At 38.3% G+C, this 25,994-nt stretch overlaps 1 protein-coding gene across 3 annotated transcripts in view; it reads left to right on the forward strand.

Annotated features, from left to right (window-relative positions):
• Positions 1–25,994, forward strand: part of LOC131069823 (uncharacterized) — a 179,608-nt gene that overhangs the window by 95,968 nt on the left and 57,646 nt on the right. The window lies entirely within an intron of this gene.

The raw sequence follows: 25,994 nt of genomic DNA on the forward strand, positions 1-25,994 counted from the left end.
TTAAGGGAGAGATCTTCCCTTACTCTTTCAAGTTGCAATTTGCTAATACTAACAATACGGCTGAATATGAGTCGCTTTTGTTAGGGATGAGCGTTGCATTGAAAAGAGGAATAAAAAATCTTCATGCCCAGGGTGATGCAGAATTAATTGTTTGTCAAGTGAGAAACATATATCAAACTAAGAATGATAGACTCGAGCATTACCGCAATTTGGTATGGGAAAATATTGAAGATTTTGATTCTTTTAATATCTCAGTTGTTCCTCGTGAATACAATGATAGGGCTGATTCTCTTGCTGTTTCAGCTACTTCGTTGATTCCCCATCTTGACTTTGGTCAAGATAAATATATTATTGAGATAATCTGTAGACCTAGTGTGCCTGACAATTGGGATTATTGGCAGATCTTCAATGATGACAAGCAGATTAACAATTTCCTACAAGTAGAAGAGGGTTTCAACAACGTATATTTTGAAGGAAGTAATTCTCCTACTTCTTTGTCATCAGATTCAATGTCTGAAACGCCTTCTGAATCAGATGAAAATATTCTTCAGCTGAAAGGAAATAAAATTCCCAAGGGGTTGGTTTCTCTCGAAAAACTTTTCGATCAACATGATCGTTATATCAAGAGACGACAACAAGAAAGTGTTGATTCTCCTATGGGATATGAGAAATACAATATTGGTTCAGATGATGATCCTAAGTTTGTCAATATTGGCAATAACTGCACTTTAGATGAGAGAGACCAGTTTATTTAGCTTTTGTGCCAATATCGTGATGTCTTCGCATACTCATATGATGATCTAAAATCCTTTCAACCCAAGGAAGTGCAGCATGACATTCCTCTCAAACTTGGCGCAGAACCTTTCAGACAGAAGCAACTCCAGTATAATCCGAAGATTTCAAGTACCATTCTTTCTGAAGTTCAAAAAATGCTTGACGCTCGGATTATTTTTCCCATCCATCATTCAACATGGTTGGTAAACATAGTGCTGGTGTGTAAAAAGAATGGAGAAATAGGCATCTGTGTTGATTTCAGGAATCTTAATCAGCTATCACTCAAGGATAATTATCCATTGCCAATCATGGATCAAGTTTTGCAAACGGTGACTGGTTCCGAGATGCTATCTATGCTAGATGGATTTTTGGGATACAATTAGATTAAGGTTAGTGAACCTGGTCAACATAAGACTGCATTTTGTTGTCCTAATTTTTGTTTCCAAAAATGAAGGACCATTACATGAAATTTTTGTGAAAAAATGAAAAATTTTACTCTATGACACGCTTCTCGAGGCAAAATTTTGACTAATCCTTGGACTGGCTTAATCCTCAATCCATCCTCGAACTACGTTTCGAATTTCGTCAAATTCTGGGTTCGTTTGCTATGTCTTTTCTTCAATCGGGTTTTAAAATCCCAACTGCAGGTGGAGAATTTTCTTCAAACTGCAAGTTTTAATGATATTCATTGTTTTGGTCTTTGTAGGGGAATTTTTGACTTATTACATGTGCACTTTTATTTAAAAGATGTTACTTGTAATTTGTTTTAAATTTCCCCTTTGTTGTTTTTATCTTTTTAATTGTTTTTTGGTCTTTTTTAGTTAAAATAGGGATTTTTTGACTCAATTACAAGTGAACTTGCAGTTTGGTCAAAAAACCCCTACTTTAATGGTTTTTGCATGTAATAGGGATTTTAAATCCCCATTACATATGTGCAAGCAAGTATAACTTGTTGTAGGGATTTTATTTCCCATTTACAAGTATTTAAAACTTGCACTTTGGTCCAAAAAACCCGATTTTGCTCATAAAGTGCATTTTTGACATTTTAAACTTCCTATTTGGCCAAAAAATCCCGATTTTGGCTTGGTAAGTGAAAAAGTGAATTTTTTAAACTTGCTATTTGGTCTAAAAATCCCGATTTTGCCTTGTAAGTGAAAAAGTGACAATTTAAAACTTGCACTTTGGTCCAAAAAACCCGATTTTGCTCATAAAGTGCATTTTTGACATTTTAAACTTGCTATTTGGCCAAAAAATCCCGATTTTGCTTAACATGTTGAAAAAGTGAAATTTTAAACTTGTCATATCCTCCAAAAAACCCGATTTTCATTGTTTCATACATTTTAAACTTGCTATTTGTTCCAAAAAACCCGAATTGCAAGGAAAAACATGTTTTTTGAGGATTTTTAGCAAATTTTTATGGAGATTTTTTGGGAGATAGAAGGCGTTTTGGATTCCTCCCTATTTTTATGCATTTTCAAACGCCTTTCATGCCACATGGAGGTTAAGATTGCTGGTTTTTAGCTTTATAACAACAAACACGTTTTTGCCAAAAAACCACGTTTTTCTTCATTAAAAATGCCACGAATTGGCAATGTTATGAATCGTTTTGGCTTGGTATGCTAAGGTATTGAGGTTAGAAAGAGTCTTGGCCATTTTCCATGCCATTTCTCATGCATTTTCTGCCACATTTTTCAGTTTTGGGCATTTTTTCAAAAACGTGGCTAAGGTTTTGGAATACGGTTAATTTCTTTTTAAGAGATATTCTTCTTTATTTCAAAGATTGATCATCTTTTGGAGAGGCATTTTCAGATTGGAGCAAGGTAAGATTTATTTTCTTCTTGTTTCATTTTTCTTGTTTTCTTGTTTTTCCTTTCTAGTTGTAAATTTGTAAATGGTTGGTTCTTCCCCAAAAATCAGATTTTGTGAGAGAGATTTTCCTCTTTGTAAAGCAATTTTAGAATCGCATTGTTCTTCCCCATTTTCCCTCTTTACTTGTATTCGAGATTTTAAAATCCTGATTACAAGTTGGATGAAAATAATTGTTCTTCCCTTACGGATAAAAGATTTAACCATCTTTTGTTGAAATTCCAAGTTGCAAAGATGAAAAATACCCATTCTTTCAAAATCGGGGTTTTAGAACCGGATTACATGTTGAAAGTTCTTCTCATTTTCTTGAAGATGATCTTCCCAAAATCTTTTCATATTCATTTCCATCATCTGTACATACCATTTCATCCATTCATTTCACATCTTCATTCATTTTCCCCATTTAAAGTCTACCTGCGGTCAGCCATCCAAAACTCGAAATTGGTCCAAAATGCACTCAAAAAACACTTGAAAATGACTTCTAAAGGTCCAATTACAAGTGCAAACTTGTGTTTACCCATTACCCATATGAAGTTGTATGTTTGTTCCCCGCAATTGCAAGTTAATGCTCTTGTTTTCCCCACACATGTAATGCAACTTCCAAAACCCGAAATTCACTTGTGAGCCCATTTTTGCATCAATTTCTCTCTTCCCTTGTCAGTCCGGTTTGCACACACGATCTACCAAATCAATGGATTAAGGAATGGGCCTTATTTTGCAAGCAAATTTCAAGAATGAAGGATGATACAAAGAAGAAATACAACAACAATTCATGGTTGAGAGCATAAAATGCTTTCAAGACAAAGATGGTCATGACATGAAAAGAGGAAGGCAGCCCGTTCCCTCTTGAAAAGCTAGTACTACCCCAAGCAAGAAGACAAGGATGCAAGTTCCCGTTCCGGTTCAAGATGTCTTTACCAATCTAGAATACTTCAAGTTCTAGCATCTTGAAGTGACATGAAGATCATCACAGACAAAGGATGATGCAGTTAGAGTCGTGTCTTTAGACACATGGAATAGTTTTAATTATGCATTTGTAATTTTGTTTTGACAAGTTACATGTAAAAGTATTTTTTGTAAAAAGCAAGTTACACATTACTTGCACTTTTGTAATTACATGTAAGGCAGCTACAAGTTGTGTCCGATTAGGACTGAGTTGGAATAAGTCTTAGTTAGTTAGAGTAACTCTTAGTTAGTTAATGAAGTCTCAGTTATTTATTGAATGAGTCTTGGTGGTTGAGAGAATCTCTCAAGTTAGTTAGGATCTTCCCACCTTTTTCTCAAGGCTCCTCTTCTATAAATACTTGAGAGGTCCATTGTAAATATATCTTTTGGAAAGCAAGCAAAAACTCTGCCAAATTTATAGCAAGAAGTCTTTGAGCTTATGTATGTGAATTGAAGGTTTTGAAGAATAATAAAGAAGGATTACTCAAGTTTTGAGTTTTTGAGCTACATGTTTGAGTTTGAATCTTTTTATCTCTTTTATGCAAAGTGTTTCTAAAGGAGCTTAGTCCAATCTGATTTGAAGTCTTTGAGCTGCAAGTAGAGAAGATTAATTAAAATAGGAAACTCTCATGAAGGAGCAGCAAGTCTTTGAGCTTGCGTCTATTCTTGAAGAAAAAATTACTGTTTGATAAGAAATAGCAGCAAGTCTTTGAGCTTGCATTAGTTCTTGTCTTTGTGTTGAAAAAATAGATTTTTCCAGTCTTTGAGCTGTTATCTTTTATTCATTGTAAAAATTTAGTATAGCAAAGAGTAGATAGGACTTCCAATAGTCAAATCTTTGAGCTTGATATTGCTGTCCCGTTGCCGGTTCGGGTTCGGGTTCGAAGAACCCGGTACGCCGGTACGACAAAATTTTGAAAAGGGGTTTGGGTTCATTTGGGTTCGTTAGTACAAAAACATGTAAATTTTTTATATATATATATATATTTTTTGATATTTGTGAAGCCTATAAGCATGAATTAAAATATGCATGTCACATAGCATCATATGAACAACAAAACAAACATAAACTTGTAATCATAGCATCATGATCATACCATAATTGATAATAGCATCATATACATCAAGTTTAATATCAAAATGACAAAATATTCAAGTATCATTGTTTCAACTTTCAACAATATAAACTTAAAGTTTAATCATCAAATGGATCATCTAATTCTTCATCCTCATCCTCCTCCTCCTCCTCCTCCTCCTCCTCCTCCTCCTCATTGACATTGACATTACATGAGCCAATGCCACTTGCACTTGCACTATAAGTTGGCTCAATTTCCGAGTCATCAAGTGTCAATGCAAGAAGTTGAGAAGCAGGAGCATCCAAATCAGTATGCTCTGGCTCTATATCCCACATCTTTGTTTCCCCTTGTGTGTAATCATGTTGTTTGTGTGAAAGAAGACGTAGGTTGGAATGCACATATATTAAATTCTCCGCTCTTTTTGATATCAGCCTATTGCGCTTTACTGAGTGGATGAAAGAGTATGTGCTCCAATTTCTTTCTGAAGCAGATGAACTAGCAACCTATGAAGACAAAGTAAACTATAAATAAACTAAAACTTGTAAATTTAAAATTTTAATTAATTAAACTTGTGATAAAACTTTTATAGCGAGGGGTTGTAGGTGTTGGAAGCATGTGCCATGGAAGTACCACCAGCTATGAGCATCTTTCTTGGATCTATGATGAAGTGCATCAACACTTAGACCATTCCCATTTGCGAATTCTATGAACTCATTTGTAACAACATCTCACAAATCATCATTGAGATATAGTCTAAGAAATGCTGCCTTATACCCATCAGATACTTCTAGATCTCTCCATGGTGGAATCCTTCCTGGTTTATCAAGAAACTGATTGCTATAGTACTTAGGTGTCAAGGCATAGGCAAGAAGGTGCAAAGGAGTGGTCATCTTATTCCACCTCTCTACAATAATTACTTCCAGTTCTTTGAAGAATTTCTCCTGAGGATCATTCTCTTTTTCATTTATAGTGACCTTTATTTTTTCAAGCATTGAATCAATGCCATCATAAATCTCACCTATGCAAGGCCTATCCATGTTTGTATAGCGAATCATGCTCATGATGGGCTCAGTGATACTTAGGAGATATGTAACAAGATCCCACCATTTCTCATTCAATATTCTATCCCTAATTTTTTCTGCCCTCTCAGTGCTACTTTGCTTCCATACAGTTCAATTGGTGCTGATCACCATATTGCATAGTGCCACTCTAACTTTCACAAGTCGTCTTAAGACGATTGTGTTTGATGCAAAACGGGTCTCAGCAACCTATAACACAAATTAATGCCAAATGATTAAAAAATAAAGCCAAACTTTAAAGAAGAATACACAATATAGCTTACACAATGATATTATTAACATTGAAAATTCAAAAAAATCAGAAAATGTAAAATTAAATTACTATTTCACTTACCTTCAATAGCTCCAAATTCGAATAGGTTCTAAAAATCCCTTGAGACATGTGGTGGTTTGTGATGAGCATCTGGATGTCCTCAGCCTCTGCATACACATCTCTGATCCATTTTATTTTTTGCCCAATCCTTTGTAGCATAAGATTGAGTGAATGTACCGCACAAGGTGTCCAAAAGATGTGATCATAGCGTTGCTCAACCAACAAACCAGCAGCTTTACAATTTTTTGCATTGTCCATTATGACTTGGACAACATTGCGGGGTCCCATAGACTCAATGGCAGAGATGAGAATTTCTGCAATAAATTGGCCATCTTTTATTTGGCCCTCACAATCCACAACTCTCAAAAACATTGCTCCTTTAGGGGACACCGCTATGACATTGATCAAGGGACGGTTTTTAGCATCTTTCCACCCATCTAAAACAATTGTTACACCTGTCTCAACCCATGAATCCCTTATGGGTTTCAATGCATCTTCAACCCTCTTCACCTCTTTCTCCAATAATGTTCCACGTACCTTCTCATAACCGGGGCCCTTATACCCTCTTGGTGCCTCATTAACACTTTTTATCATTTGCTTCCAATATGGGGAGTGAACAACATTGAATGACAACCCATTTGCATAAATGCACCTTACTATATCTTGATCAGCATTGTCTCTACTCTCATTTTGGAATGCGGTTTCTAAAGGCCCCTTTGTTCTTTTACGTGTCAAGGGTGGTTCACTTTGAGGTTCATTTGTGGCAAAGAAGGGGTGGTCTTCTACTACAATACTGGGATTAGAAGGGCCTTGCATTCCCCTTGTTTTCTTTGATGCGGTTTGGTTCAATCTACGGGCTTTCCTCTCTTCTGCCGCCTCATGCTCCTTAATATATTTCATCACTATCTCATCTGGTATAGGTTTACCATTTTTTCTAGGGCATTTTTTGATGCCTCTTCTTTTTATTCCACACAAATGGCCTACCACCCGATAATATGAACTATTACGTTCAATATCACATCCATGGCATTTCCAACGGAATCCCCCACCTCCCGGAAGTTGTTTTATAATGTCCACATATTTCCATAAGGGAGAATTTGGATCATTTCTTTGTTTTGCAATTATTTGTTCATTGCCAATGGAGGAAGATGTAGATGCCATTCTAGTTCCTATGGCAAAAAATAAAATAAACATATTCAAAAACAAAAACTAAATAATGAAAAAAAATTCAAGTTTCATGTTTGACAATTTGTGAAACAAAAATAGTTGGAAAAAAATGTTTAAAAACCTACCTCTTGCAGCCAATGGAAGCTTGGAAATGTATGGAAATGATGCTGCAACACTTGTTGAAGCTTCTAAAATCAGTCTTCAACTCCTCCTCTTTGATCTTGGAAGCCAAATTTTGTTCAACCTTTCTTCAACCTGCTCTCATAAAAAATTTGTTTGCAACACAAATGAGGTGAAATGTGTCAATAAAATGTTTTAGAAGTGTTTTTTAGGTTATAATTTTCACTTTTTAAAAGGCGGAATTGAAAAAAAATTAAAATTTGCTTTGTTTTTTAACTTTATGGGCCGCCCAGCCGCGCGGGTTCGATTGGGTCCGCCCGGGTTCGACTGGGTTCGACCCCGACTAGGGTTGAACCCACCCTGGGTTTTTCGAACCCTGGTCGAACCTAGGTCGAACCGGACCCGTACCACGGACCCGGTCGAACCCGGACCCGTACCAGGGCGTCCCAGGGGCGAACCCAGTAACTCAGAGAAAATAATATTGTCTTTCTTGAAAAAAGAAGAAAGATTGCTGTCCCATCCCATTTTACTTTCCAAGTTGTAGTTAGATAGGGGGAGCCTTCCCTTAATTAGGAGAGTTTTTACTCGTGTGTTGTGGTTGAAACCACAATTTTGTATATTTCCCCAAGTGTACAAAATTTTCAACCAACACATTTACTACTCCATGGGGTACATTTGCATACCGTAGAATGCCTTTTGGGTTGATCAATGCAGGGGCTACTTTCCAACGAGCTATGGACTTGGCGTTTCGTGGTACTGTGGGAAGGTATATTGTAGTGTATCTTGATGATCTTACTGTTTTTTCTAAAATTCGTGAAAATCATCTTTTTCATTTACAAGATGTACTTGAAAGATGTCGCAAGCATGGCATCTCCCTTAATCCCAAGAAGTCAGTTTTTGGGGTGACTGAGGGAAAAGTTCTTGGTCATATTGTTTCCAGGGAAGGTATAAAAGTTGACCCTGAGAGGGTTAAATCTATTCAGAATCTCCCTTTACCATCCAACAAGACTGCTGTTCATTCCTTCTTTGGTAAGGTAAATTTTTTGCGAAGATTCATTCTTGACTTTGCAGAAAAGACTCGTCATATTGTGGATATGATGAAAGGAAAGTCTGCTTTCCATTGGAATTCTGAAGGAAAAGCAGCATTTAATGAAATCAAAGATGCAATTGCTCATGCACCTGTGTTGGTTTGTCCCAATTACACCAAGAGTTCATCATGTATAGTTATGCTTCCGACCATACTCTGTCGGCTATTTTGATGCAGAAAAATTCAGAAGGGATTGAATCTCCTATCGCTTTCATGAGTTGTCCTTTGAAGTCTCATGAACTCAAATATTCCTCTATTGAGAAGAATGCCTATGCAGTTGTTAAAGCAGTTAAAAACTTCCGTTTTTACATCTTGAATTCTCATACCGTTGTGTTAGTCCCTGATACATCAGTCAAATCTATCTTGACACAACAGGATTTTGGCACAAAGAGAGGACATTGGATTGCTAAAATCCAGGAGTATGATTTGGAGATTAAGCCTACAAAGCTTGTTCGAGGAAGAGGACTCTGTTAGCTGATGGCGGAAGGTATTCCAGAGGAGCAAGAATTGGATGATTCTGAAGATCTTCCCAAGGTATTGTTTGTCAGTACTACTAATGAATGGTATTCTAATATAGCGTTTTTCTTGACTTATGTTGAATGTCCACAACATTTGTTGTTCAAGGAAAAAAGAAGTGTCAAGTTGAAAGCTGCGAACTTTGTATTATGGGATACTAGTTTGTACAAAAGAGTCATTGACGGTACTTTCCTCTGTTGTGTTGACAAAGCACAAAAAACCAAATTGTTGGAATCTTTCCATGACAAGGCTTGTGGAGGACATTTTTCTGTGCCAGTGACTGCTCACAAAATTTTGAGAGCAAAGTATTATTGGCCTATGCTCTTTCAAGATGCTTTCCGGTGGGTGCGTAAGTGTGTACATTTTCAGCAGTTTGTAGGCAAACCAAAGCTTGCAGCGTTACCATTAAAGCCGGTTATTGTTGAAGAGCCTTTCCAACAATGGGGCATTGATTTCATTGGTGTGATCAATCCCTCTTCAAGTGTAGGTCATTCGTATGTCCTTACAGCTACTGATTATTTCACCAAGTGGGTGGAAGCAATACCGGTAAAGAACGCCACTTCTGAGGTGGTATGCAGATTCCTCAAAGAGAATATTATTTTTAGGTTTGGTGTTCCATTCAAAATTGTGACTGATAATGGAGCCACCTTTTCTTCCTCTGAAATTTCACAATTTTGCTTTGAATACGGTATCTTGTTAACTCATTCATCCGATTATTATCCTCAAGGTAATGGTCAAGCGGAATCCAGTAACAAGAATTTGATCACTGTTATTCGCAAGCTTGTGGAGGAAAATCAAAGGTCCTGGCATAAGGCTCTTTTTGATGCTTTATGGGCGGACAAAATTTCACCCAAAAGGGCTATTGGTATGTCACCATTTCAGCTCCTCTATGGGATCAATGTAGAAATACCCATCACTTTGGAACTTCCTGCTCTCAAGTTGGCTAAGGCAATTGAAGATCAAACTTATGAGAATGCTTTAGACAAAAGGATCATGTATCTTTCTCAGCTGGAAGAACAAAGAACACAAGTGGTGGACCGAATTGCTCAGCATCAACAACAAGTCAAAGTTATTTTTGATAAGAAAGCAAAGCAAAAAGGATTCCAAGTTGGTGATCGTGTTTTGCTTTGGGATAAGTGAAGGGAACCGAAAGGTTTACATGGCAAATTTGATTCCCTTTGGCAAGGACCTTTCACTATTCACCGTGTTGTTGGAGAAGATAGTTTTATCTTGGCTTATCATGATGGTACACCGTTTGCATTGCCTTATAATGGTCAGCATTTGAAGCATTACTTTGAATGAGGATTCGAGGTAACTTCTTGTACATAATGTCTTTTTCTTGTTTATTTTTCGCTTTTGTTTGTTTGTTTTTGCTTTGTTTGACTCTGTGACCCAATGGATAAGAGGAAGGCACTTAGAGTTTTGGATTCTTTTCTTTCACAATCTTGAAGGATAAATGAAAGAATTCCCCAGTCAGAGCCAGTTGTTGTCTTCATTTTTGTTTCCAAAAATGAAGGATCACTACATGAAATTTTTGTGAAAAAATGAAAATTTTTACTCTATGGCATGCTTCCCGAGGCAGAATTTCGACTAATCCTTGGACTGGCTTAATCCTCAGCCCATCCTCGAACTACGTTTCAAACTTCGTCAAATTCTGGGTTCGTTTGCTATGTCTTTCCTTCAATTTCAAGTTTTAAAATCTCGACTGCAGGTGGAGAATTTTCTTCAAACTGCAAGTTTTAATGATATTCATTGTTTTGGTTGTTGTAGGGGAATTTTTAGCTTATTACATGTGCACTTTTATTAAAAGATGTTACTTGCAATTTGTTTTAAATTTCGCTTCCTTATTTTGTTATTTTTAATTGTTTTTTGGTCTTGTTTAGTTAAAATAGGGATTTTTTCGCCCAATTACAAGTAAACTTGCAGTTTGGTCTAAAAACCCCTACTTTAATGGTTTTTACATGTAGTAGGGATTTTAAATTCCCATTACATATGTGCAAGTCTTTCTAACTTGTTGTAGGGATTTTATTACCCTTTTACAAGTAATTAAAACTTGTATTCCTCTCCAAAAACCCGATTTTGCCTTGCAAGTGCATTTTTGACAATTTTAAACTTGTCATTTGTCTAAAAAATCCCGATTTTTGCTTGGTAAGTGAAAAAGTAAATTTTAAACTTGCTATTTGTCTTAAAAATCCCGATTTTGCCTTGTAAGTGGAAAAAGTGAAATTGAAACTTGTTATTCTCTCCCAAAAACCCGATTTGCATTCCCTTATGCAAAATCGAACTTGTCTTTTATTCCAAGAAACCCGAAATGCAAGGAAAAACGGTTTTTGACCATTTCAAGGCAATTTTTGTGGAGAAATTGTTGGAGGAGGAAGGCGTTTTGGCTTGCATCCTATTCTCATGCATTCTTGGACACCTTTCATGCCATATGGAGGTTGCATTAACTGGTTTTTCGCCCTAGATCAGTAATCACATTTTTATTTAATGCCACATTTTGGTTGATTAAATCTCCTTCAAGCTGCAATCTCCTAAAACGTTTTGCCCTCTCTCACCTAGGCGTGGAGTTTGTGAAGAGTTTTAAGCTATTTAATGATGCCATCCAAGATGCAATAGTTGCCACGCTTTTTCCTCCACGTGAATTATTTTGGCTGCATATTGAAAGTATTTAACACCATGAATCTTTAAGGACATGAATCGTTTTGGCTTGGAGTATCAAGGCGTTGAGGGTTAAGAAGTATTCAAACATTTTCTATGCCATTTTACTCTTGTTTGCTGCCACGTTTTTCCATATAAGACGTTTTTTGCAAAACGTGGCAAGGGTTTAGTGTTGCGGTTTGTCCTTATTGATTGATTTTGCTTCTTCATTCCAAGGATTGTTGCATTATTGGAGAAGCATTTTTAGTTTCAAGAAAGGTATGTTCTTTTTCCTTTCTTTCCTTCATTTTGTTATTTTCTTGCTTTCTTAGTTTTCTTTCTTAGTTGCATTTTTGGCATGTGTTGTTCTTCCCCCAAAAATCGGTTTTTGTGAGAGAAATCTTCCCCTTGGTATGCAATTTTCGAATTGCATTGTTCTTCCCAAAATTCCCACTTTACTTGTATTCGGGATTTTTAATCTCGATTACAAGTTCGCTGGAAATTCTTGTTCTTCCCCTACGGTTAAGGAATTTAACCATTTTTTGGTTGAAATATCCAAGTTGAAAAGTGTGAAATACCCCTCCCTTGCAAATTCAAGTTTTTAGAACCGGATTACATGTTGAAGAGTTCTTCTCATTTTCATGAAAATGACTTTCCCGGATTTTCCCATTTCTATCCATTCATGTTCCCCATATCCGTACCTCCCATTTCCGTCATTTTCCGCAAGTCAAAATCTCATTTTTCGTCCATTTCTCCATTTTTGAATTTACAAGTGTACTTGTATTCGGGTTTTAAAACCCCGATTGCATGTATGTCCTTTCCAACTTGTACACTTGCGAAAATTCTCCCAAGATCCGAAATTGGTCAAAGTCAAGATTTTCCCATTTCTACATATTTCCCCTCTTCTTCTCACAAAATCGTAAAGTTCAAGGATCAAAGTTTTACCCATTTGGAGAAGGAAGAATGATATTTGCAGTTGACTATGATATTGCCTTTAACTCTTTTAAGTCTTCATCACAGTATTCCAGGTTCACAATCAATGTCAGATTTGTCGGCATCTCCAACTCCAAAAAAGATGAAATACAAATATGATAAATACCAGAACAAGGTTGCACCTTCCAAGGTTTCTTCTCCTTTGGATCGCATCAGAGACACGGAAATAGGGCACATTGATATGACAAAATTTGTCAAAAGGGTAGAAGATCTATAGGATAATAACTTGTAGCGGCTGTTGGACAACCATATCCATCATGCATCTTCTTTCCCGGTGGCTGCCCTAGAACCTGAGTTCGTTCTTGCCTGTGACCATCATTTTGACAAAGAGTCAAAAGTCATCAAAAATGATGATGGCGAAGCTATAATCCGTCTTGATGCAGATATGATCGAGAAGGTCTTCAGAATACCTCCTGCACCTGTTTATATGGAAATCTCCAAAGAAAGTGCAGCGGAGTATTACGTGAAGAGGGAAAAATATTGCAAGCGACACATCAATAGGTGGATCGAAGAGGGATGAGCCTCCTTCTCAAGGTGGGTGAAGTTGTACCGCTGCGATTTCGAATGAGAAATAGGAGACACTATAACCCTTCTTAGCAGACTGATGGGCTTTGAGCATTCCAATGTCTTTGAGCCATGGATGTATCAGTTTATTATGTTCATACGGCAGTCACATCACATTTCATGGGGGGAAGTCATCAACAATGCCTTGTACGAACAACTTGCAGCAGTTCCTACCACCATGACGTTCTTCATGAATTCTTATTTGGTATATTTGGCAACATCACTTAGACACTTTCCAGGTCTTTCTACCAAGGGTGATCGCTCACTTATACCAATTTGGGAGTATTATGACCAGTTGCCTCAGAAGGGTCCAAGATGCATTCTTTGGTTATTTCATGTGTCAGTTTGATAGAAATCTCAAGAACAAGAGAGTATCAGATGAGGCATGGGATAAGGTGTGCGAGTATGGATGTTTGTTTCTGCAGTTTCCCACCTTCACCTATATGAGGATCGGATGCTATGATGGTCAGCCATACATGCTTCCCAAATACCCAATCGATAAGATAATTCTTATGGAGTTAGGAAGATAGATCGTGGTTGATCACACTTTTCAGTCTGCTAGACACAAGGTTGGAATGGGGATCTCTACCACAAACCCATTGAAAATTGGCCGATACTCCCTTGTCACATCTGTGAAGGCTAAGGCCATGGAAACTGAATTGCAGGAAATCAAGCTCAAAAGGTTTAAACCTAGAGCTGATTTTGATTATAGGGGTATGAAGGAGAAGATCAAGATATCCTTTGTGCATGTTCATCGCATTGAAGACATTTGGGTAGATCTCCACACTGAAGCCGAAGTTCTGAAGATGGATTACTGCAGACTCACTGTTGAGCAAATTGTTGATTTGAACTTGGTGGATATCCCACAAGGGATGATTGATGACGGGCATATACTTGATCCTGAATACACTTCACGGAGGGTTGAGGAAGCTCCACTTCCTTTGATCCAATGGTCACACAAGGAGTGCATATCCATCCTTGACAAATTTCAGCCTATTTTGGCCAACACCAATGCATGGCTGAAAAGTAATGCTGTTAGGCTTATTAAAATCAAGGTTGGTAAAGAAGATGATTCTACGGGGCCTCTTGGACGGAAGTCTGAGATTTAGATTGACAACAAGGAGGGTGCTTCATCTTCGGGCACAAGGATCAAGTTATGAGTCAGTCGTGCAGTAGTGCTTCCTCCTGAGGAGACGACAGCTCGTGGGAAAGAAAAATCACAATTCCATGTTCAGGTAATTGATTTGGATAATCCAGAAGAGGGGCAGCAATCTAATGATGCTCCCAAGTCTCCAGTTTCAGACTCGCCTCATGAGATCATCCCTCCAGTTTCCATTGAGATGCCTCTTTCTCCTCTTGATTTGCTTAGAGATGAGTCTCCTCAGAATGCAATTCCCATTTCAGCATATGAGCCATCTCCTGATCATCAACAAGAGACTGTGTTGGAAGTTCCTGAGGATAATCCTGCTTGCATTCAGTTGTCAGAAATTGATACTTCCACTTCTAGTTTTGAAGAGTTCATGAGGCAATCTTCATGTCCATTGGTAACTAAGCAAACCGTGGTCACTATCCAAACAGATGTTCCTCCCAGGATGACCACGGTAATTCAAACAGAAACTGCTTCTCCTTTGCCTATGGCTGCTACTGGAGGGGAGTTGATGACTTTGCCTCCATGGCTTAGTTCTTTCACCCCGAAAAGGAAGAAGCAAGAAATCTCACCTGATGCCTTTGACTATCAGCAACTGAAACAGTCCAGATTCAAAGTTGCTAAGAAGGCCAAGACTATCTCCAGGGTAACTGTTGACAGTAACAAGATGAAGGTAGCTGAAATTGTGGAACCTATTGCAAATAAGCCACTTGATGAAATGTCAACTGCTGATTATAAGGTTACAAGGATAGAGTTGGGCAAACAAACGCATGAGGTCATTAAACATGATGCTCAGTCTTCTGTTGCTTCATTGGTGCAAATGTGTGATGAGCTTCTAGCAAAGAAAGACAAGCTAGAAAAGGAAAACCGACAGCTTATGGCAGCCATTCATAAAATCACAAAACCTACTGCTGAAGGGAGTAACTCCATAGGTTCTTCTGGTTCCCAAGAATCAATTCGTGGAGTGGAAAGGGCTGCTCAAAAGGTACAAGCATTGGATTCCTGGGTTGATCAGCTTCACGATCTATGTGCACAGGTAATGAAAGACATTTTTCAAATAATGTCTAAGTTAGAGACCATTGAGGAGAAACTAGATTAGACTTCTAATATTTTCAAAAAGAACTTGGAAAGTGTTGAGGAAAGTTTGACAATCTGGCGTACCATGCCCCAACAACAGCTGAGTATTTTACAGGAGCATGCCATCATCTCTTCCAGGGTCATGTACTTGGAATTTGAAGAACTCTTGGAAAACAAGACCCTTGTTCTTAAATCCCTCATTGAGGAGATCGGTGATGCAAGGAGATTCCGAGGTGAAGTTTTCCGAGATATTGTCTCACATTGTGAAAGGGCCTCTTGCAACATAGTAAGTCAGGATGGAGAGCTGATTCCAGAAGAAGAAGTTCTTGCTGATTTACAGATGAGGATTCATAATGAATGGAGGAGCGAACAATTCTCGGCAGCTTCAATTCAAGCATTGATGAAACACCAAGTCTTTCTGCATGAAATCCAGTCTATCCTGGATAAAAACAATTCTGCACTCCTCCAATGTCACGACACTATTGTGAAGAACATGGTTGTTGCCAAGAACACCCATGAACCGAATCCCAATGAACTACAAGCGAGTATCCAAAAATTTCAAGGATTTGTGTCTTCACAAAATACAATTTAAGTGTTTTTCAACACTTAGTTGAATTTTCCCTCTTTTGTAAATCTTTAGTTGTAATTTAGTTTTGGCAAGTTACATGTAATGGTATTTTTTGTAAAATGCAAGTTACACATTACTTGCACTTTTGTAATTACATGTAAGGCAACTACAAGTTGTGTCCGATCAGGACTGTAGTTGGAATAAGTCTTAGTTAGTTAATAAAGTCTCAGTTAGTTATTGAATGAGTCTTGGTGGTTGAGAGAATCTCTCAAGTTAGTTAGGATCCTCCCACCTTTTTCTCAAGGCTCCTCTTCTATAAATACTTGAGGGGTCTATTGTAATATATATCTTTTGGGAAAGCGAGCAAAAACTCTGCCAAATTTACAGCAAGAAGTCTTTGAGCTTATGTATGTGAATTGAAGGTTTTGAAGAAAAATAAAGAAGGATTACTCAAGTTTTGAGTCTTTGAGCTACATGTTTGAGTTTGAATCTTTTTACTTCTTCTATGCAAAGTGTTTCTAAAGGAGCTTAGTCCAATCTGATTTGAAGTCTTTGAGCTGCAAGTAGAGAAGATTAATTAAAATAGGAAAATCTCTAGAAGGAGCAGCAAGTCTTTGAGCTTGCGTCTATTTCTGAGAAAAAATTATTGTTTGATAAGAAATAGCAGCAAGTCTTTGAGCTTGCATTAGTTCTTGTCTTTGTGTTGAACGAATAGATTATTTCAGTCTTTGAGCTGTTGTCTTTTATTCATTGTAAAATTTAGTATAGCAAAGGGTAGATAGGACTTCCAATAGTCAAGTCTTTGAGTTTGATATTGCTGTCTCATCTCGAAGGAAGTGACGGGAGTCTTTGAGCTTTCAGGAAACTTCATTTCCTTTCTCTCGTTTCATTTAAAAGTGGTTACTGTTGTTCATATTCAATCGCTATCCTTTTCTGTGAAGAGAAAAGGATATTGTCTTTCTTGAAAAAAGAGGAAAGATTGCTGTCCCATCCTATTTTATTTTCAAAGTTGTAGTTAGATAGGGGGAGCCTTCCCTTAATTAGGAGAGTTTTTACTCGTGTGCTATGGTTGAAACCACAATTTTGTATATTTCCCCAAGTGTACAAAATTTAACACATATGATGCTCTCATAGAAAGCTGATGGGTATGAAAGCTAGAAACAAATACTGAATACTTAGGACCAAGCTTAGACAGCACATTAAGATCAATTGTAAATCCTCTTTTTAAATGTTGCAATCCTATAGTTGTATTCTTAGTTGCTTGGTTTTGGAGATGTAGTCTTGGATGCGGTCAAAACCTTTTGGATCAAGATTCTTTAAATCGTTATTAATCTAATATCCACTAATCTTATATGTTTTACCATACAATTTTTCAAGAGTCCCCCATGCCTCCTTAGCTGCCAGTGGTCGACTTTGGCTTGCAATCTCTTTCCTAAAGGCTTGTGCTAAATTCCAAATATCTCCATGTCATCCACAAACTTTTGCAACCTGCCCAATCTTTCAATCATTGAAACCCAACAACATTTCCATTGTTCCAATAAATACATGATATGGCACTGAGAATTGGAATATTAAAACACCAAAGAAACAATAGATAGCTGTTAGGAAAGAGAAAATAAATTGCCCAAGTTTGAAAATCAATGTTTCACTCTGTAGAACCAATATATGCCAATGTAACCAGCAAATATAGTTTCAATCGACCCACTTCATCCCCAATTTGTCTTGCTTGACAAGACTTCACAATTTGAATCTTCAACCGTACCTGTAAATCTCTTTTTTGCACAACTTGCAACTCTGGATGAACTACACTGCATTAACTAGGGGGGATCTTTCACCATTGTTGCCAATCTTCTTCAATAGGGTTTTTGTCCTCAAGAAGGTTGAGACTAACCAATTTCAATCTCCTAGAACCACAAGGGTTTCACCAAAGGAAAATGAAATAATCTACATAATCAAATGAGCTCACAAAACTTCCTTTTATACTTTTTCTTCCAAACTTTTCTGAAGACTCAATTTAAAATTCACTTTTAATAAAATAACATCTTTTTGCTTCAAAAGACCTTGAAATGAAAATAATAATATTATTGGATATGCAAGGTCCCGTTTTTATGCATCCATGATTTAAAACTTTTCATCCCCTTTCCGACAAGCTATATTACTAAGGTGTTGTTCGAAATATTTTAATAAAATTTAAGCAACCTTAGTAAAATAATTAAATTAAAGCCATTAATATACCCAAGTTGCGGAAATTGTTAAAAAACATTAGAATCAAAATTTGACTACACTAGAGTCGTATTGATGATGAATAGTGAGAATTGGCCCCGACCGGGTGACACTATAAATAGACACTCTCTCCAAGAATTTTTGAGAACACACTCGAAGCCGGAAATCACTTCCAAGAGTGGCATAGTAGTCCTCTAGACCAACTGGGCTCATCACCAACATCAAACATCCCCTTTGGCATGATTGACCATCACCGAGAAAGCCGAAGCTAACTACAATGCTAAAGTGACGGAAAATTGGAACATTACATTGTGAAACTCTTACAAAAGGCTGCATAACACTTTTCCCAATTCCCATAGTTCTTGTAACAATTTCTTCATAAACCCATGACCCCAAATATGAAGAATAAGGTGGTGCGCTTAAATTAAGATAATTTCCTTAGTTTGTAACTAGAAAACTAAGAGTCCTATTTGTCTTTGGACCCTCCAAATAAACTTTCCATGCTGCTGCACTGGCTTTTTGTTTCCCCAGAAGGTTGTGTTGTAGTGTAAACAAGGCTTTGAGCCTCCCAATGTGACTTGTTTCTTTCTTGAAGAGGTATTGAGTGTACGGTAGCTTAGCATATGCAATATTTTCTTTCTGTAAAGTTTTCTTTGACATTGTTGACCTTTTTGTTTTCTGGGATGGACTTTGTGACAATTATGATGGAAAGAAACAAGGCTTATATGCTTTTTTAATGCATCGCTCCTCTTTTGCTAATCCATGTGGTACAACCTCTTTGGCAGGCAAGCAAAGAAGCTACGATTGGGTTTTATTCCAAGCTAACAATAAAGTATATGAATTTTTAATTCATATTTTCAATGCACACACATCATAGGATGAAATGCCCCCTTCTGGGGAGTATTTGGAAGTGACCACTTAGCCAATCTATTCCTATAGGCTGAAGGCAGGCAGCAAGGGAATAAATTAAATTAATTATTTGAAGTTGTCCAATAAAGTAACATTTTATGGATAGATTATTTTGATTAATTTAATAAAGTAACTAAAGGAAAAAATTAAAGAAATATTTAAAAGTCACTTTATTTATTCAGCTTAATGATATATTAAAAGAGTGGGAATATGAAAAGGCTTCGGGAAAGTTCCTAGAGCCCATTTCTTCATGCTTGGATTATTTTCTTCTAATTAGTTTGAAGAGCTTCTTGTGGAGCAGAAAACTTAGGACAAAAACCCTTAGGGCAATCAGTTTTGATAGTGAAACTATCTACCCTAGCTGATATAGGTGGAGTCATTTAGAATTTGCATTGTGATTCAATGTTTGGAGGTTTTAATGAAATTTGTAAATTCTTATTTTAAGACAAATTTGAGAGTTTTGGAAGATGAAATTTATGTTGGGAAAATATGGTCAACTTGATAATGTGGATTCAGATTATTAAAAAATTTCAACCTTGTATGGAGCGATCATTTGGTGAATAAGTTAGCACAAATTGAACAAGAGAGTCGGCCTTTCAAACTTGGTCAATATTCCTTTGTGGCGGTGTGGAAATGCTAAGAGCTGGCTGGCATAAATACATCCTCCTAATTGACATATCTATGAGCCGATTGAGGTTGTGGACTTGTGAATGATTGCCCATCTTTTCTGTTGGCTACTGCCCCTTCTAGACAACTATGCGTGGAACTCAAAACAGGTCGGATGAGTTTGCAACGTCTGGAACAGACCACAGGAAACTTCAGGTCTAAGTCTTCATCACCATAGAATCCACAATGGGATGTGTTGGTGGTAAACCCTTTTTCTGGGTGCATGGAGTGGCTTGCATGAAATTGAGGAGGCTTCTTGTGAGGATTGAAGACTCAGTAATATCATACAATAGCTTCAAGCTGGGCAACTTAGTATACAAACTGAACTGCTGTCTTCATTATGTCTGCAATAAATTAAGGTCTGATATATATGTACTCTGTTGTATTACAATTAATCTATAGTTCAGTTGTAAAGCCTATATATATATATATATATATATCTGCATCAAAAATCAGAAAACAAATCAGAAATAATATCAAATTTTATCAAAGCATTCTCCTCTAAACACTAAGGACAGCGGAGAAATTTGGGTGCAAAAGAGTAGGGGATTTTACATAGGAACCTTTCTTAGGCTCTTCACTTCCAACACACAGCACAACCCAAATTACTATTTGTTCACAAACTGGTATGATTTAATACCTTCAAACCTGGAAAACTTGGAAAAACCTGAATAGATAAATCATTTGCTCCAAATTTTGTAAACCTTCAGCACACACATTAAATCTAAATGATTCCACTTGCAAATCGGCTAGGGTAGTGTTGTGACCTTTTTCACACATCGCCCCATTGCAAATGGGGACCCTCTCTTTTCCTACTTTCTAGGGTTTTGTTAGTGTCTTGTGACCTTTTGCTGCAGTTTCACCAAGCCTTGTCCAGTTCAGAGCATTTCAGGCCCAAACGATTGAAAGTTAGTTTTTGCAAGTTATGTGATTCCAAAGTGTGAACACCACCAGAGTGCTTAGAGAGGCCAAAGGACGAAGATCGCAATTGATTTGGCCGAATTTGGACAACTTTCTATTTTTAGAAAGTTTGCTTTTTTGCTTTTTCCTATTTTTTAGGAAGTTTCGTTTTTGGCATTTTCAGCCCGATACCCGGTATGGCTATTTTTAGAAAGTTTTTCCTATTTTTTAGGGATGTCTGCTTTTTGCTTTTTCGGGATGCAAACCTAGGGTTTACACTTGTACCACTGACCAGCTTCGACCAGAACTCGAAAATTCCAAGTTTTGATCTAAAAAAGCTAAATCCCTAGATTTTAGGCTTCTTTGCTTTTTCGGGATGCAAACCTAGGGTTTACACTTGCACCACTGACCAGCTTCGACCGGAACTCGAAAATTCCAAGTTTTGACCTAAAAAAGCTAAATCCCTAGATTTTAGGCTTTTTGCTTTTCGGGATGCAAACCTAGGGTTTACACTTGTACCACTGACCTGCTTCAACCGTGATCCAAAATTTTCAAATTTTGACCCAAAAAGCTAAGTTCCTATATTTTAGGGGGTCATGGCACCTTCGAAGGATAATCAGCTCGAAAAATCATCCTGATCCTCAAATGTCCTGAAATTTGGCTAAGTCTGGAATGTCATCCTGATCCTGAAATTTGACTAAATCTGGAAAATTGGAGAATCCTCCAAAAACTAGATTTTGCATTATTAGTCCTAGAGGCCCAAAACCACTCTCAAACATCCTGACAATATATATGAAATATAACTTAAAGTATATGAAAGAGAAAAGACATATTGAAATACCACTTATACTTAAATGTTATATTTCATATATAGTCCGCCCTCTTGAGAGACCTTCAAAGTCCGCCATGGGTTGGGAGGTCATGTGGGAGCACTCTTCAAAGTCCGCCCAAGCATGTGGAGAGCTCTTCAAAGTCTGCCCAAGCATGTGGAGAGCGCCTCAAAGTTCGCCCAAGGTGGAGAGCGCCTCAAAGTCCGCCCAAGCATGTGGGAGCACTCTTCAAAGTCCGCCCAAGCATGTGGAGAGCGCCTCAAAGTTCGCCCAAGGTGGAAAGCGCCTCAAAGTCCGCCCAAGGTGGAGAGCGCCTCAAAGTCCGCCCAAGCATGTGGGAGCACTCTTAAAAGTCCGCCCAAGCATGTGGAGAGCACCTCAAAGTCCGCCCAAGGTGGGAGCACCCTTTAAAGTCCACCCAAGCATGCCAAGTGATGGAGAAGCCTTGTTGAAAGTCCGCCAAGAAGAGAGGTCATGTGGGAGCTAACTTCAAAGTCCGCCATGCCTTAGGAGAGTCATGAGGAGGGACTTTCAAAGTCCGCCCCATGCCTTAGTTAAATTTACACCTTGATGGAGGCCATGAAGGAACACTCACCAAAGTCCGCCCAAGAAGAGAGGTCACGTGGGAGCTAACTTCAAAGTCCGCCCCATGCCTTAGTCAAATTTACACCTTGATGGAGGCCATGAAGGAGCAATGTCTAAAGTCCGCCCCATGCCTTAGCCAAAATTTCGCCTTGATGGAGCCATGCTTAAAGTCCGGCCAAGGAAGAAGGAGACCATGAAGGCACTAAGGCCCAAGTCCGCCCAAGGCCCAAGTCCGCCAAGGTTGAAGGGGGCCATGAAGGAGGCCATGGAGGAGCTCACTCCCAAGTCTGCCATGTTTGAAGAGACCATGGTGGAGCTAAGGTTGAAGTTCGCCCTAGGAGATACCTCCAAAGTCCGCTCAAGGTGGGAGTGTAGCCTAAAGTCCGCCCAAACAAGAAGAGGGTCTATGTGGGTGCTAGGTCCAAAGTCCGCCCAAGGTTGGGAGGCTAAGGAGGAGGAGTGATCAAAGTCTGCCTAAGGAGGAGAAGCATTAGAAGTCCGCCCAAGATGGAGAAGACACCAAAGTCCGCCATAGTCATGTGGAAACCTTGCTAGAAGTTCGCCCAAGATGCTAAGCCAAGCAAGGGGGAGGATGCCTAAAGTCCGCCCAAGGTTGAAGGGGCCATGAAGAGGCCAAGATAAAGTCCGCCCAAGGTTGAAGGGGCCATAAAGAGGCCAAGCTAAAGTCCGCCAAGGTTGAAGGGGCCATGGAGAGGCCAAGGTTGAAGTCCGCCCAAGCTTGCCAAGTGTTGGGAGCAACCTCCAAAGTCCGCCATAGGCTAGGAGGGTCCATGGAGGAGTCAACACCAAAGTCCGCCCCAATGCCTTAGTCAATTTTTCACGTTAGTAGAGGCCACGAAGGAGTTCTAGACAAAGTCCGCCATACCTTGGAGAGGTTGGCAAAATTCGCCAAAATTTGAAAAAGATGGAAATAAAATTCGAAAAATCAACCTACACATGGAAGGTCAAACAAAGTCAGCATGATGTCACAAAATCCACAGAGATTTCAAAATTAAATCCAAAATGAAGAAATATGTAAATAAAAAAAAAATCCTCAAAATAAATCCAAAATGGAATGTTTTTTTTTGAGAATATTGAGGGAATATTAAAAATTTATTGAAGATATTAATTCAAAATGGAAAGTTTTTTTTAGAATTAGAAGTATGAGTTGGATGATTTTAGGGGTTTTTCTTAAAACTTGTCTACAAATACTTCATTATCAAATTCATTATTACATCAAGAAGTTCAAAATTACTAAGGAGAGCTTAGTAAAGTATGTCAGTTTGAAGATCATCTGGAGGAAATTCTAGATATTGCTGGAAGTGGGATAATATTTTGGCAGAAGGCTTACAGATTTCTGGAGAAAGGCATCTTTTCTGAATTTTCTCAATAGTTTGGAGAAAAGTCTAGCCTTATTCCTATCCAAGTCAGAGGTAAAATTAAAATTGTGAATTTTCTGAATATTTTCCCAAAAAAAAAAAATTTTGGAGAAAGAAAATTCAATTTTCTGGCTAAGTATGAAATTTTTTTTGAAAATTTTAAACACTTGATGGGGACTTCAACCAGCTTCAAGGCTAAGGGTCTGGAGGTGAAAATTCAATTTTTTTGGCTAAGTATGAAATTTTTTTGAAAATTTTAAACACTTGATGGGGACTTCAACCAGCTTCAAGGTTGAGGGTCTGGAGGTGAAAATTCAATTTTTGTGGCTAAGTATGAAAATTTTCGAAAGTTTTAACACTTGATGGTGACTTCAGCCAGCTTCAAGGCTGAGGGTCTGGAGGTGAAAATTCAATTTTTGTGGCTAAGTATGAGAGTGAAAAATGGAAATTTTTCCAACACTTAGCCATTTCGCGGCCCCGTTATTTTTTACGAAATTTTGCAGAAATTTTCTAACTTAAAGTTTTCATCATTCATTTGCAGGTCTTAGACACCATGAAGTTCCAGGTAGATAAAGATGCTCCTCCAGAGTCAAGGATGACTTCAAAATGGAAGAACGTCGGCGACACCAACTGCGGACACATCAATTTGAGGGAGTTCAAGAAGCGAATGTTTGGTCTGGACAACCTTGTGCCTACCATCATTGCGCGAAAGATGATGAAGAGCAGTATTGTACATGCTGCTGGCTTCCTTCCCACCATGTAGTGTAATGAACTAGTGGTTGAGTGTGCCAAGCATTACAACCCCACCAGCAAGGACATCATCACACCTGATGGGAGGATACTGGCGAACATCAGTGATGAGGCCATCAGAGAGGCCTTCAGGATCCCAGAGTATCACAACACAGTGTATAAGGCTAAGGACGAAGCAGACAGTCTGTATCAGGACCACTTGGAGGAGTACGATGCCATCGTTAATCATTCCTGGCTAGACAAGCTAAGGAAGGGAGCCTCCAAACTTCAGAGGAAGAGCCTAGTAAGGGCATACTTCAAAGAGGAAATAGAAGCGGGATCATCATAGAGATCGCAGTTGGAGTTCACAGGCAAGGTTCATCTGGGCATGAAGATAGCCAAAATTTGGCTAAGTATGGGAAATGTTGAAGGCATGTCAGGGTATCGAGAAGAAGGACATGATCACAGCGAATGCCTGAACAACTTGATCCCATCATTTCATATTTGCAAGGGGTTACCCAGAGCTTTTTAACCCTCCTCCCACGCAACATAAATTGGCAACTGAAGGCAGGATCATCACAGAAAACACAAATGGAGTTTCGAGCCAATTTCAGAATTGAAAACGGGACCACGAGCAAGGTTCGTCCGAGCATAGAGAGGGACAAAATTTGGCTAAGTATGAGAAATACTTCGCGAAGAGATTTCTTCTCCAAATTCGAGGCACTTGAAAGAATCTCAAGGCATCAAGAAAGAAAAGTTCTTAGACTTGGTGAAAATATGGGAAAGTTAAATAAACTTCCAACTTCTTGAAGGATTTCATCTCCTGAAGGAATTAAAAAGACAAGCTCCCAAGCAGAATCAAATGGCGACAAGAAGGAATCAAATTTCCATACTTGGATGATTTCTTGACACAAATTGGAGAATTCAAGGAAGACATCCAACACGTTGAGGTGGCACCTCGTCATTTTCCAACCAATCAGATCGCTCCAAGCCAGCATGTCCAGGTTCGATGAACATGACTTATCAAGAAGCTTCTAGAAGGGCACACTTCACAATGCAACAACCTTCTATTTTCATTGATGGTTCATATTTAGCAAGAAGGACAAGTGTCCCAAATGTAATTGGTTGAGGGTAGTTAGTTTTGGGAAACCCTAATTAGGGTTTATAGCTTTCAATCTGGGCCCTTGATCACTGTTAGATCTCGGCCGTTCATTTATTCTTGAAAACTATATAAGGTTGCCTCCTCTCATTTGAAAAGGGGGAGGTTTTTGATGTATTGTTGCTTAAGGTCATTTCCAGATAATATATTGCATGTGCGCTGCTTTGTAATCTCTATTATTTGAATGATTTGCATGGTTTCAATTGCCTCAACACTTAGTTAGAAATAATTTAGATTTGCTTTCATTGTTGTTAATTTGAATGAAGGGTTTGATAAGTGTCAATTGATGGTGTATCTCCGCTCATACTTTTGGTGTATGGATGATTTCCATCTCACCGTGCAAAGTTAGTCTGAGCCCATCCCCCGTGCATCCCAACATCTCGATCATAAGCACAACCCATTGAAGATTGCACCGGCCTTGTGTAGTTGTCCCTAGTGTGGCGAAGCAAGGTTTGGTTTCTCGAGGGCACCCAGTTGATACCGTCTCCAGAATTCGTAGGATTAGATTAGCCTTCTCAAACCCTATCTCTTTTTCCCTTTCTTTTGAAAGTCTAAATCCCAGAAAATCCCAAAAAAAGAAGAAGAGCCTAAATTGCTATATCCATCTAAGTCCAGCAGTTCAAGAATACTTGTCAAACGTAAGTCCCCCTTGAAAATTTCAGCATACACTACCCAAGAAGCTATT

Source organism: Cryptomeria japonica, chromosome 6 (genome assembly GCF_030272615.1).
Source record: "Cryptomeria japonica chromosome 6, Sugi_1.0, whole genome shotgun sequence".
In the NCBI taxonomy this organism is placed as follows: domain Eukaryota; kingdom Viridiplantae; phylum Streptophyta; class Pinopsida; order Cupressales; family Cupressaceae; genus Cryptomeria; species Cryptomeria japonica.